Source organism: Eschscholzia californica, unplaced genomic scaffold, assembly GCF_041429995.1.
Source record: "Eschscholzia californica isolate CP2 unplaced genomic scaffold, dmEscCali1.0.p SCAF_2, whole genome shotgun sequence".
NCBI classification, from domain to species: Eukaryota; Viridiplantae; Streptophyta; class Magnoliopsida; order Ranunculales; family Papaveraceae; genus Eschscholzia; species Eschscholzia californica.
Window position 1 is genome coordinate 32,586,665 of NW_028238309.1, and position 12,335 is coordinate 32,598,999.

Genomic DNA, 12,335 nt, shown 5'->3' on the forward strand with positions numbered 1-12,335 from the left:
ATTGTTCTTTATGACTCTTCATGATTTTTCTCATGATCGAATTAAATCGACTTGTACATTTGTCCCACTTATTCTTGTAATAATTATTGCTTTTCTCCCAGACTACTAGGTGTGCTAATTACTAGAAGAATACTATCATGAGCAACAAACACTTTGTTCTATTAATTGGTTGTGGAAGAAGCCCAAATTTCTTTCAAAAAGAAATTGCGTCAGATATTAGCTAGTTTTGTAAAGCTTTTTACAAATTTTAGCTTTAGACGGAATTTTGGTAGTTTTGTGGAAGCTATGTCTAGACTAGTGGATTTTGGAGGATAGAGTTTGATTTGTGTTCTTCATCTTAATCCTTTTGCACACTCCAAATATGGATAGGTTAGAAGTACGTTTTGAAGATCAATCTCTGTTTCTGACTCAAGACTTTCTTTCTTGTCAGTTGATTCATGTTTTGGTTATTTGAACCTATCTTGTAGGTGTTTAACCAAGTTTAGAATCCTTAGGTATAGATTGTTTAATTTAGCACATTTAATAACATCTCAATTTAGAAATAAAGTTCTTTATTGATTCTACATAATACTTAGTACAGAGGTGATGTTAAAAACTAGAAAATCGCTTAATCTAGATTAGTGCCTAAAGTAGACTTTGATCCCTTTCAGCATCCTTAGCAGTCGAGGCTTTTGTTTCCTCTTGGATCTTGTCTTCCTTAGTCAAATACTCAGTTCCCAGCTGCACCTGTACATTCACAATGATAGGGCAATTTTAGGTATCATATACCAAAGTTTGGGAATTTCACAGTATTTGATAAGTTAACTGTTTATACCTGAATTGGAAGCCACTGTTCCATTCTTCTTGTCCTCGAAGAACTTAGGGCAGTTTCTTTTCCAGTGGCCCTTGCCATCACAGTAGAAACATTTGGTGCCAGGAGGAGGACCTTTGTCTTTAGGTTTGGCAACTCGTTTGCGTTTTCCTTTTGACGCGGTTTTCCTCTTTTGTTTTCCACCTTTCTTGAACCCTTTGTCCTTTTGAACCATAAGAATGTCCTTCTTTGTCTCCACTATAGCGACGTCCTTTTCGGCTGTTAAAAGCATAGAATGAAGTTCCTCCAACGTTTTATCCTATCCATTCATGTTGTAGTTCATCTTAAACTGATTAAAACCACTATGGAGGGAGTGAAGGATAGTGTCAGTAGCCGTCTGTTGGCTATAAGGGAAACCTAGTTTAGCCAGCTTGCCCATGAGCCTGATCATTTGACTAACATGAGGCCCAACTGGTTTTCCCTTTTCAAGGCGCATGTCCATAATTGCTTTAGAGGTTTCAAACCTCTCCAATCTCGACTGTTTCTGGAACATTTCCCGAAGTGGTCGTATCATGGAGTAAGCATCCATGTCTATGAACTGCTCTTGCAGAGTCGGTTCCATGGTTGCTAGCATTAAGCAAGTTATAGGCTCTGCCTTTTCCGCACACTCCTTTCTTCATCTATCTCTTCTTTAGTCGAAGTATCATCCAATATAGGAATTAGAGTTTCTAATACATGTTGCTTTCTTTCCATCCTGAGAACTATTCCTAGGTTCCTATCCCAGTCGAGGAAGTTGTGCTCATTCAGCTTCTCCTTGTCGAGAAGTGAGCGGAAGTTGAAAATATCTTTTGTCATCTTTGAACTACATAAAAGAAATGGCAAAGTTTTAAAACTCGTTATCATTTTGAAAAACTTAGTTTTCCCACATTATTCAATAAAAATCGTCCCCGATTGAATATGTGATTCCAAGATCCCAGATCTTCGGAGTAAGCGGACGAAGGCCCTACCTTTTGACTCCGTCGTTCCGGGTGAGTGAACTACTTCACTGATCATACCTTATGACTCTTGGTTGATAGATTTCATTAATGAATGACTAATCTATCCTTTTGCCTCGAGTATCCAAGACTCTCTTGCTGATCTCGTTGAGTAAAACCATTTAGACGTGTAGGCCTCTTCTATAGACCTACCCGCATTGTCCCAAGGTAGAGGAGGTACTCTGCGAAGGCCGACCCACCTTCCTCGAACAAGGGCGCAACGAGTGTCTTAATCTGGATAGGCGATTAGTCAAGATTACGTTTTGGGGACTTTTACGCGAGCCTGGCGTTTGTTATAGTGAACATTTAGCCTAACTAACATCCGACATAAAGTGTAAATAAGTAAGTAAATGCGCGCGAGAAAATAAATCAAGCAGACATGGATCCTAGTATGGCGCCTAACCTAGAAGATCTAATCTCCTTTGGATTCCTTCCTTGAGTTTCTTCAATGGACTCATAGACCCTAAACTCTGACTACAAGACCGAGGCCTATCAAGGCCTGGTCTCATCCTGGCCGGAGCCAGGACGCTAGTCCATGTACCAGACGCGTCTGGTGCTGGACCGGACCAGCACTAGGTGTCTCGAACCTAGTCCGAGACATCCAGAACCTCCCAGACGCGTCTCCAAGACGTGTCTAGTCGAGAGCTCTGGACGCGTCCAGGAAGCTACCAGTGCAGCTTTTGGTCGCGTCTTAAGACGGAGACGCGTCTAGATGCCTTCATCACAGCTGGTGGTCGGGTCCTAGACTCGACCTGAACGCATCTCCAAGACACGTCCCAGCTGCACTGGCCCGTCCAGCAGCTTCTGTCCGGCCAGGAAGCTTCCTGGCCGGACACTAGGGTTTCCAAAACCCTAGTTTCCAAATTTTTTTTTTTTTGTTGTGCAAATCTCTATTTGCTAACTTCCAATTTTTAAAATTCTTTCTAAATTTTGAAATCCTTTTAGAACACTTCTAAAATTTTTCAAAACTTTTAGAAACTTTTAAATTTTCGAAATTTTGTTTTGGGAATTTCCTAAAACTCAAAACAACTCCTTTTAGAATACTTCTAAATTCAAATTAGTTTGTTTTTGGGAGTTTCCTAAAACTCAAAAACAACTCTTTTAATCAACCAATTTTGGATAAAAATTCTAGGTTTTTGAATCATTTTCAAGAACAATTTTGAAAACCAATTCAAAATCAATGAAATACAATGTTTTGAAACAATTTCAATTATTAGTTTCGATTTTTAATTTGAAAACTAGTTGAATCAATCGGACTTGATGATCTTTTTCATCAATTGTCCTAGCCGACATATTGCCCGGGGGTGCCCATAAAGGGGCCGGCCAGCACATGGCCGGTTAGACCCCTTGTGTGGGTCGGCCATAAAGCCCACAGAGGCTTATATTGGCCGGCCGCACATAAACCCTTTTAGGGTTTTATATGGGACACAAAAAGATATGTCTTGAAGGAGATATTTTAGGAATCCTAGTTTGGGTCAAATACCTTCTTTATGGTCCCTATAAATAGACCTCCTTAAGACATAATTACACACGGAAATCAAGAGACAATTCAAGAGAGCTTTTAGAGGGAAAAGTCAAAATAGAGAAAAGGAGTTTTCTCGATTATCTGGTCAAGAAGAAGGTGTTCTTCATCTCAACCTTCAAGAGAGTTCTAGCTAACTCAAAGGAGGGAGTTCAAGTCATACACTCGGTGTCTCGAGTAGAGGAACTACAATTGGAGTTCTTGATCTTTCGAATCTTGTCGGAATTTTGTTCGTGGGAAAGCGATTAAAGGTAATCATCTTTCCATATCTAGTTCATTGATTAGTTCATGTATAATTAGATCCTGGGAGTCTAGTGTTAACATTAAATGTTTGAGATTCCGCAATAAACAGTAGAAAAGGTGTGTTAGACACATACGTAACCCTACAATAAGATGATGGATGGTGATGGAGTATCCGCCTTCCTCTAGTTGATACTCTTATTGGGTTTCATGGACTAAAAGGGCAAGGTTAATTCGCTATCCTAATGTCACTCTTAGTGGCTAAGGAAATTGAGCACACGAGATCAAATGAGCTCTTTTATTAGTTACGAGGTTGAGTAGCTCTTCATTCTACTCGGAGTTAGTGCGGAAGAGTACACTCGAAAGGCAATTTAGGCTTTGAGCTCTCACATAGGTTAAGTCTCCACCAATGACTATTCTAGGTCTCTTAGAGATGTTTCTTCTTCACTAAGATGTTACTCCCATAGTATAACACAAACACTCAAAGACTCGACTTTCACGCAAAGACCATTAACAATCACAAAACTCATCAACTCAACACATATGCAGCAACATTCTTAAAACTATCAATATAATCAAATGCAAATCTACTCAAAATGTTCAAAAAAATTTAAATTTTGGCTAATTTGAATCGTTTTGTCTTTGAAACCCATGGCCAGGCATTAATTATGGTCATATCCCGCATCCCCAAACTTAAAACTAACATTGTCCTCAATGTTCAAAGCATACACTCACCAAATGATTAGGAGGCATATCAATTTAAAGAGAAGAGTGAAGAGATATTACCATAACCGAAGGAGATAAAAGATGATACTACCAAGACTTATGTAATAAGAGGTTCCAAGTTGATGCCAAGCTCACGCCATCCCCAAACTTGGAACAAACCACGCCTTAGAAGTAAAACAAGTAATAAATACTCCTAAAATATCCAAAAATATAATGAGAATGAAGCACATAAAAGACATGACCATATAAAACCTACCACTAACGCGGGTATACACGATTGCATTGAGCTATGCAATTAGCCTTTGATTTTCTTGTTTTCACACAAAAGCACGAGTTATGTCTCGCGGAGGGTGTCCAGAGATGTTACTCACAAACATCAAGGACAATCTTAGTCGGCTTAACGATCATAAAGCAAGAGATGGAAGATTTGGGGGTCAACCCAAAGAAAACTATATACACATGATAACCGTCTCACAAAAATATAAGAGTTATAACGTGCAAGCGAGATGAAAAATGAAAAGAAGCCATCCCCAAATTTAGTGGATGCATTGGTCTACTAAGTTAGTATAAATGCTAGGGGCGACGACTAAAAAGTCATCAAAAGGGTCGACATATAAGTGAAGGGAAAGGAGGTCAGTCGAAGGCAAAAAGTCATCCTCAAACTTAGTGGATAGAATATCCACTAAGTCCCTAGACATGCTAGGGAGGACGTTCGAAGTGTCCCAAACGGGGTCAACAAGCGAGTCTGAGATCATGTGAAAGGTCGAATTAAACTCTAAGGGTAAGACAATAGGCTCGGGGACCAAGTCAAGGTCTGTGGTTTCCTTAGGTAAATGGTTTGACAAACTATCCATTATCTCTTCAACTACTATGTTATCGACGTCCTTAAAGGCATTTGGAGCCTCAAAGTTCGTTGCAACACCTTCACTTCTACATAACTCATCCAAGTAATCACAAGTGCTAAAAATTAAAAAGTTCAACATCGTGTGATCTCCAAACTTGCCCATAGAGCTATCGTCCTGAACATCAAAATCTAGTGTAGTCTTATCATGGTGAGATGACAATGGTCGAGGGAGTGAGCAATTAGGGTCATCGGTCAGTTTATTCTTAAAGGGTATATCAAGAGCTTCTTCGACAATTAACTTAAGACTAGAGTTAGGTGTATTACCCTCACCATCATTCATAGGTTCCGACTCAATTCTATCAACAATGTTCAGAATCCGTTCCGGGATCTCTTTTATATCTCGATTGAACCTAGTTTGATACTCTAAAAATGCTTGGAGAGTATCTTCATACATCTCCTCGTAATAACGCACATGAGTATAACTAGACAAAGACTCTCGTGGAACACGGATCATGGGACAATACACGGTCAAATGGTCTATGCTCGCACAAATAGCACAAACCGGGTTAATGGTCTCCATGGTCCTTTCTTCACTACCTTCATGTATATACATAGACTCGACTCTTTGAGTGGAGTCATCGAGTTGGGAATTGTCATGACAAAATGAACCATTCATATATGTTTGTCGATATTCACGAAGAATTCGACGTGGTCGATCAATACTAATAGAACTACAATTATCATCGAATGACAAATCCATACATGAAGGTGTGGCTATTCCAAATTCTTGTCGATAGTCTCAAAGACTCTTACGAGATTGGTTACCCTCATGCTCATAATCCCTAAGACGATATCCATCACTAGTCTGACCGACTCCATACATTTGTCGATATTCACCCGTGGTCATCCTAGGTTGGTCAGGCTCAACTCGTCTATTTCTATCACTAATCGGACCATTCATATATAAGTTTGAGTAGTCCTGATGACTTCTAGATTGTCGACTAGTGTTGAAAATCGTTAGAATAATGTCATCATCATCAAACAACAAACTTGTCATGATCTCACAATGTTCAATGATGCGAACACGCAATCACAAAATGGGAACAAACACTTATAGAACTAACAATCACACACAAGTAAAGTGGAAGAGATATAATGCGATACTACCGAGTGCTCTTCTCGTTTCGTTCGCCTCTTTGCTTAACTTCTCGATTCCTTCCTTTTCCTTCGCCTTTATGTCACTTTTGGCTCTTTTCGAAAAAACAAAGGTACCTAAAAAAGATAAAAAGATAAGAAACAACAAAAACAAACAAAATAGAAACGTCTAATAAGCAAACTCTATCCTAACTACTAAACCTATCCCCGGCAGCGGCGCCAAAAACTTGATGCACCCGAAAAGGTTGCACACCCAAGCAGAGGTATCAAGTGAAGGGTATTATACCCTTATACTAGTGTTTATAGCGGATAACGACGTCTAATGTCTGACACTAGTATCCCCAAGATCATCATGCAAAACTAGTAATTAGCTAATAGGAAGATAGTAGATTACCATAATCGTTATTTCCCTCGAGCTAGTTGAATAGATTAAACAAGACCAAGAGCTTCAAACATAGTTCCTCTACTTGGGACACCGAACGATGTATTTAACCTCCCTCCTTGAAAGCTCGCTAACACTCCAATGGTGGTTTGATAATAAGAAGACCTTCTTCCTTGCTTGACTAGAAGATAGTTTGGGAATTAGCTCACTTTCTCCTCTCTACTTGATGTGGTATAGTAAGAAAGCTTAGAGAGAAATTCCACACCTTATTCTCTGCCCTAAGAGTGTTTATATATAACCTAATGAGAATACACCTCCTCAAAGGTTTCCTAAAACACCCTTTAGAATAAGATTTAGGGAAATAGTCGAAAATAGCAATTAATGATATTTTCTCAATTCCTTAAGGAGAAGGTGTCCAAACACCACCAAACTTTTCGCGTATACTACTGTATATGTCAGAAACTCACCCTCCAAAATTCAGCCCAATCCGAGTCCCGGAAGTACCCAAACCGACCTAGGCCCAAACCCCTTATTTCGGGCCTTTTTGCTATCTTTTGCCAAAATTCTATTTAGGCCTGTGAGATATGTTTATGGGACATTCCCAATGTTATATCACACTCCCACTAGTCATATCATCCTATTAAATACTCATTCTTATGTGTAACCCGATGTAGGATCTCATCGAAGTTAGCCGCGAATTACTTCGTAATTCGACGATCGTAGTTGGTTTCTAGCTAAACACTACGACCCCTAAATCAATTGGACTTGATGATCTTCTTCCTCAATTTTCCTAGCCAACATATTGCTCGCATTTCCATCTTGGTCGAAGGACATCTCCTTCAACTCTTTCAGACTCCCACTTGGACATAGAACAAGTGCAATGCCTCGATTCCCGTGTCGATTTAGTATCTCATCTGATACGTCACGTCATTCAGACTTTCTTGATCTCCGAGTACAACTGTAAAAGACAAACGATTAATTCTTAATCCGTTTGAGCTAATGTGATTAGCATGACACAATCCATTCTTGTGCTCCCACTTAACTTCATGTCTATCCTGTCCTTCCCAGTATCTGTCTTTATAACCTCCTTTTACGGCACGGTGTTTGACGGAACCAATGTCGGACATTCCTTACATAAGATGAGTGGAGCACTCATGTTTTGAGGAATCTCTCCAATCTTGTCTTTTGAGAAGTATTTGGCGTTCATCAAGAGTGATGTACTTCTCATTAGAGGGTTATCCAGTGTATAAACCTTTTACACACCCACGTAGTCGAATCGAATACACTATTCCTATAGCCCATGAAACTGCGTTATCCCATCGATTGCCGTACTAGTCTTCATGAGTCATTGTTGTCCATGCAATGACCTAGACTAGGGATTGGACAATAAATATTCCAAGTTCACTAAATAGGGTTTCATTCATCAGATCAGGTATCTGACAAACCTATTCGGAATGTTTTATCATCAATAGACTGTCGTTTAAACACTAAACCAAATTTAGACGACTTGAGAAATAACTTTATTATTTCTGATAACGAGAGTTGTAAATCTGAGCCTCTTCCGTAAAACTTTTTTTACCCACTCAGTTTTACTTGTCGAGGTTTATTCCAAATTTACCTCATGCCTTAGACTGTGTATGCATCTCATACTAAGTCTTAGGTGACAGTTTAGTTTGACTACCGTGGTAGTCGGTTTTAAACTTTGCTTATTATCAATTAATTTGAAGATTGCTATCTTCAACCTTGATAACATCTAATAATCTTTACTAGAGTTCAGGCTTTTAATTTCTTATGTAGAATTTGCAACGGTTACGGCTTAAACACTTTTAAGCCTACTTTCTTTCCATGTCTGGAAGTTTGCTACGATGACTATTTGTACTACTTTCATCCTTTAGCCTTCTAAGATGTTTCAGTAGTGTTTCGGGTTTCCAATCTGAATTTGATGTCTAAATGCTAATCACGTTTAACATGACTTGACTTTATGTTTTCAAACATTAACGTCTCTCTCATGCGTGCTTGCTCATCGCTGTCTTTTTAAAATCCGATTTGGCAACGCTCTTTGTCATGAGTTTTGGGTCGAAATTGTTTTAGACTTTTCCGAGTCTTAGATTTTCTGTTTCGGATCTCAAGCATCTCAGTGTACTGAGTCTCTCCAATCCTATCATACTTTTCTTGAAAAATCATCTATCAAGATTAACATGTATCTACCTCCACTATGTGAGCTGACACGAGAGGGATCCCAAAGATCTGAATGGATGTAATCCAAAGTTCACAGAATTCCAGTTTTTCAACCTTTAGCCATCCCCCTTTCTCTCATATGCCCTAACCGCATATGCCATAGCTTGGTAGTCTCAACTTCCTTGTCTGATGATGATACCGCTACAGATCCGGTAATTGTGTTACCCTGTAACACATATAGACCATTCTTTTTCAACCCCTTCATAACTGTAAGACTCCTGTTAGAAATCCGAAGAACACCACCTTCACCAACATATTTGTAATCATTATCATCCAGAGTTCCCAAAGAGATTAGATTCCTCTTCAAATCTGTAACATGTCTGATGTCTGTTATAGCCCTCATAACACCATCGTGCATCTTGATCCATCTTGATCTGAATGGTACCAATTCCAACCACCTTACAAGGAACGCCATTTTCCATTAACACCTCACCACCGTTATTGACTGTGTAAGTGGAAAACCATCCCTTATGAGCACATACATGGAATGTACAACCAGTATCCAAAATCCACCTATCTTTAGCGAAGCAGGCATTGATCGCCAGAACCCTAGCTTCATCACATTCTTCAATGATTGCCAAGACACTACCATCATCTTCTTCGATGACTGCTGCCTCACCTGGCTTCTTTCTAAGCTCAGGGCAATTCTTCTTGAAGTGTCCCTCTTCCTTACAATTAAAGCATCTGTAATTCTTAGGTTTCGATTTAGACCGTGAACGTCCCTTCCCATCGACCACATGTTGTGACCTTCCCCTTACAACTAAACCATCTGCTGAGTTGCTTTTTCCCATTGACCTTCGTCTCAACTCCTTCGAGTTTAATGTTGCTTTTAACATCCTAAAAGGTTGTAGTTGTTTAACCAGACATAAAAGAATCAACAAAGCTTTCATATGATGGTGGCAGGGATGCAAGCAATAGTGTTGTCTTATCTTCTTCTTCGAACTTGACAACTATATTTGCAAAATCTAAGAATACTCGGTTGAGTTCATCCATATGGTCTTTCACCGATTCCCCTTCTAACATCTGTAAACTAAATAATTTCTTCTTTAGATACAAACGATTAGTTAGAGATTTCGTCATATACCTTGTCTCCAGCTTACTCCATAGTCCATCGGTTGTAGTTTCCGTCGCTACTTCCCGCAAGACCTCATTGCTCAAACAGAGTAAAATCTGACCATGAGATCTTCCTTCTCTACTTTTGAAAGTGATTCAGCGAGTGCCGCCTTCCCGTTCAACGTCTTCAGCAGACCCAGTTGAACTAATGCTGCTCGCATCTTAATCTTCCAAAGATTAAATCGTTACTTCCATCGAACTTCTCTATCTCGTATTTCGCCATCACAGAAACCTCAAAACCAAAGCTCTGATACCAGTTCGTTATGCCAATCGGGGTTAATGTGATCAATACAAGTAATCCAAGACAAGCAATAGGAATAGTAAAGAACAATCAAGAACAGAACACAGAGATTTACGTGGTTCGGTAGGTGAGACCTACTCCACGGCGACCACGACGCGATGATTTCCACTATGATAAGCAAACAAGTTTACACAAGAGATTCGTGAGATTCTTCTCCTGATATCTCCTTAGGGTTTAGTTTATATATCCACTTAACCCTAATCCCACCGCCTCACCGACTCTCTACAACCGACTCTCTCTACAACCGACATTATACACAGATAACACTAATCACCGACATAAGCCTAGCTTCCGCATTCCAGCTCTGTCTCGGAGTCCAACTCTGCCTCACAGCCCTGCTTCACATACCAGCTCTGTCTCAGCAACCCTTGTAAGCGGGTTGGCGGGTCGTAAACCGGGTTCGATACCAATCCATATTCGAGTCACTTCTAATAGTGTGTCTAATGCTTCCGCTCTTTTTCCGATACCTTTTTCATATTTCTTTCCCATTGAACGTAGTTTGTGTCGATAAATTTTCAATCCTCGTGTAGAGGTTGAAGATATTGTCGAATGTCATAATTAAACTACATGTAAAGAACGCAAAGTGACTTAAACTTCTTATCCTAGCAAAATCCTAGTTTTGCCATATTATTCAAGAATCATTTCCCTATTTGAATAATACGATTTCATGATCCCAATTCTTCGAAGTTAAGCGTACTAGGGCACTTCCCTTAACTCTGTTGTCCTTGGTGAGTAACATCTTTACTGATCATACTCTTATGACTCTTGGTTGATTAGTTTCACACTTGAGTGTCAAACTAATCCTTTGCCTCGAAGTCTAAAATCCTTTTGCTGACTCGTTGAGAACAACCAGTTTAGACGCGTAAACCTCTTCATAGGTCAACCCGTATTGTCCCGAGGTAAAAGATAGCACCCTGGAGAGGCAGACCCACCATCGATGAACAAGGGCTCAACAGGTGTCTTATTCTGGCTAGAATTATACTCAAAATTCTTTTTAGGGATTATTACGTATTTTATCAAATATGCGTTACTGTGAACTCTAACATAACCATTCGTGACGTATACGTAAAGTATATGTGTGTTTGCGTAAGGAATTTATTAGTTCCTAGTATAGCCCCTAAAAGATCTATTCTTTTAGGTTACTTCTTGTTCGCCTATGGTTCGTTCAGATTTCCATCCTTGAACCTCTATTGACTACTTCCACTTAAACCATGATCTCATCGTTCGGTTCATCAATGAATTCTATGCCCCTATACTCTAAGTATTATTCGGGCACACACTCACTTGTGCTTAGAAACAAGAATCGATAACTTATCTAAAGGCAATACTATTCTACGCATTCACATATATATATACATACATATAGAAATATGACATTCATAAGATAAAGTATGTATCCTAGATTCGTTTCTAGGTTCGCTCTGTTCCATATAGCTATTTGTGGGAAATTGTGACATCTCTATGTGTAACAGGCTTCTAAGTCTATTTTTCGTAAAATATGGACTAATGGCACGATAGATTATGTGACATGAAAATGTCACATTTGGAGAGCCTAACTTAGACTAATTATTCCTTTTCGAGTGTTATAAATAATATTTTATGTGTTTTTCATGTTAGGTATCATATTTGGAATAAAGAACTTAATTCGAAATAAAGGGAGCGAATTATCACTATCATTTCATATACCCAAAACGAGAGAAAAAGACTTCAAACAAATCAAATGAGAAGAAGAGTCAAAGACGAGTCCAACGGTGAAAACCGAAGTCCATTCCGAGTTCGGGCGGGGAAGTTGTGAAAGAAAGAAGTCGAGGTTCGGTCTTAAAACAAAGATTCTATGAAGGCACCCCCCTTGATTTCCAAGTGAAGATTAAAGCCCAAGTCTAAAACCCAAGAGCCTAGATATGAAGGAATAAAACCCAAGCCCAAAGAAGATGAAAGAAGGAAGAGATTTTGGAGGCACCCTCTTTATGGACTCAAGTTTGAGTCAAAG

At 39.3% G+C, this 12,335-nt stretch overlaps 1 protein-coding gene across 1 annotated transcript in view; it reads left to right on the forward strand.

Moving 5' to 3' along the window:
- Positions 1–12,335, forward strand: part of LOC147557441 (uncharacterized) — a 108,529-nt gene that overhangs the window by 51,034 nt on the left and 45,160 nt on the right. The gene's annotated exons all lie outside the window — the stretch shown is intronic.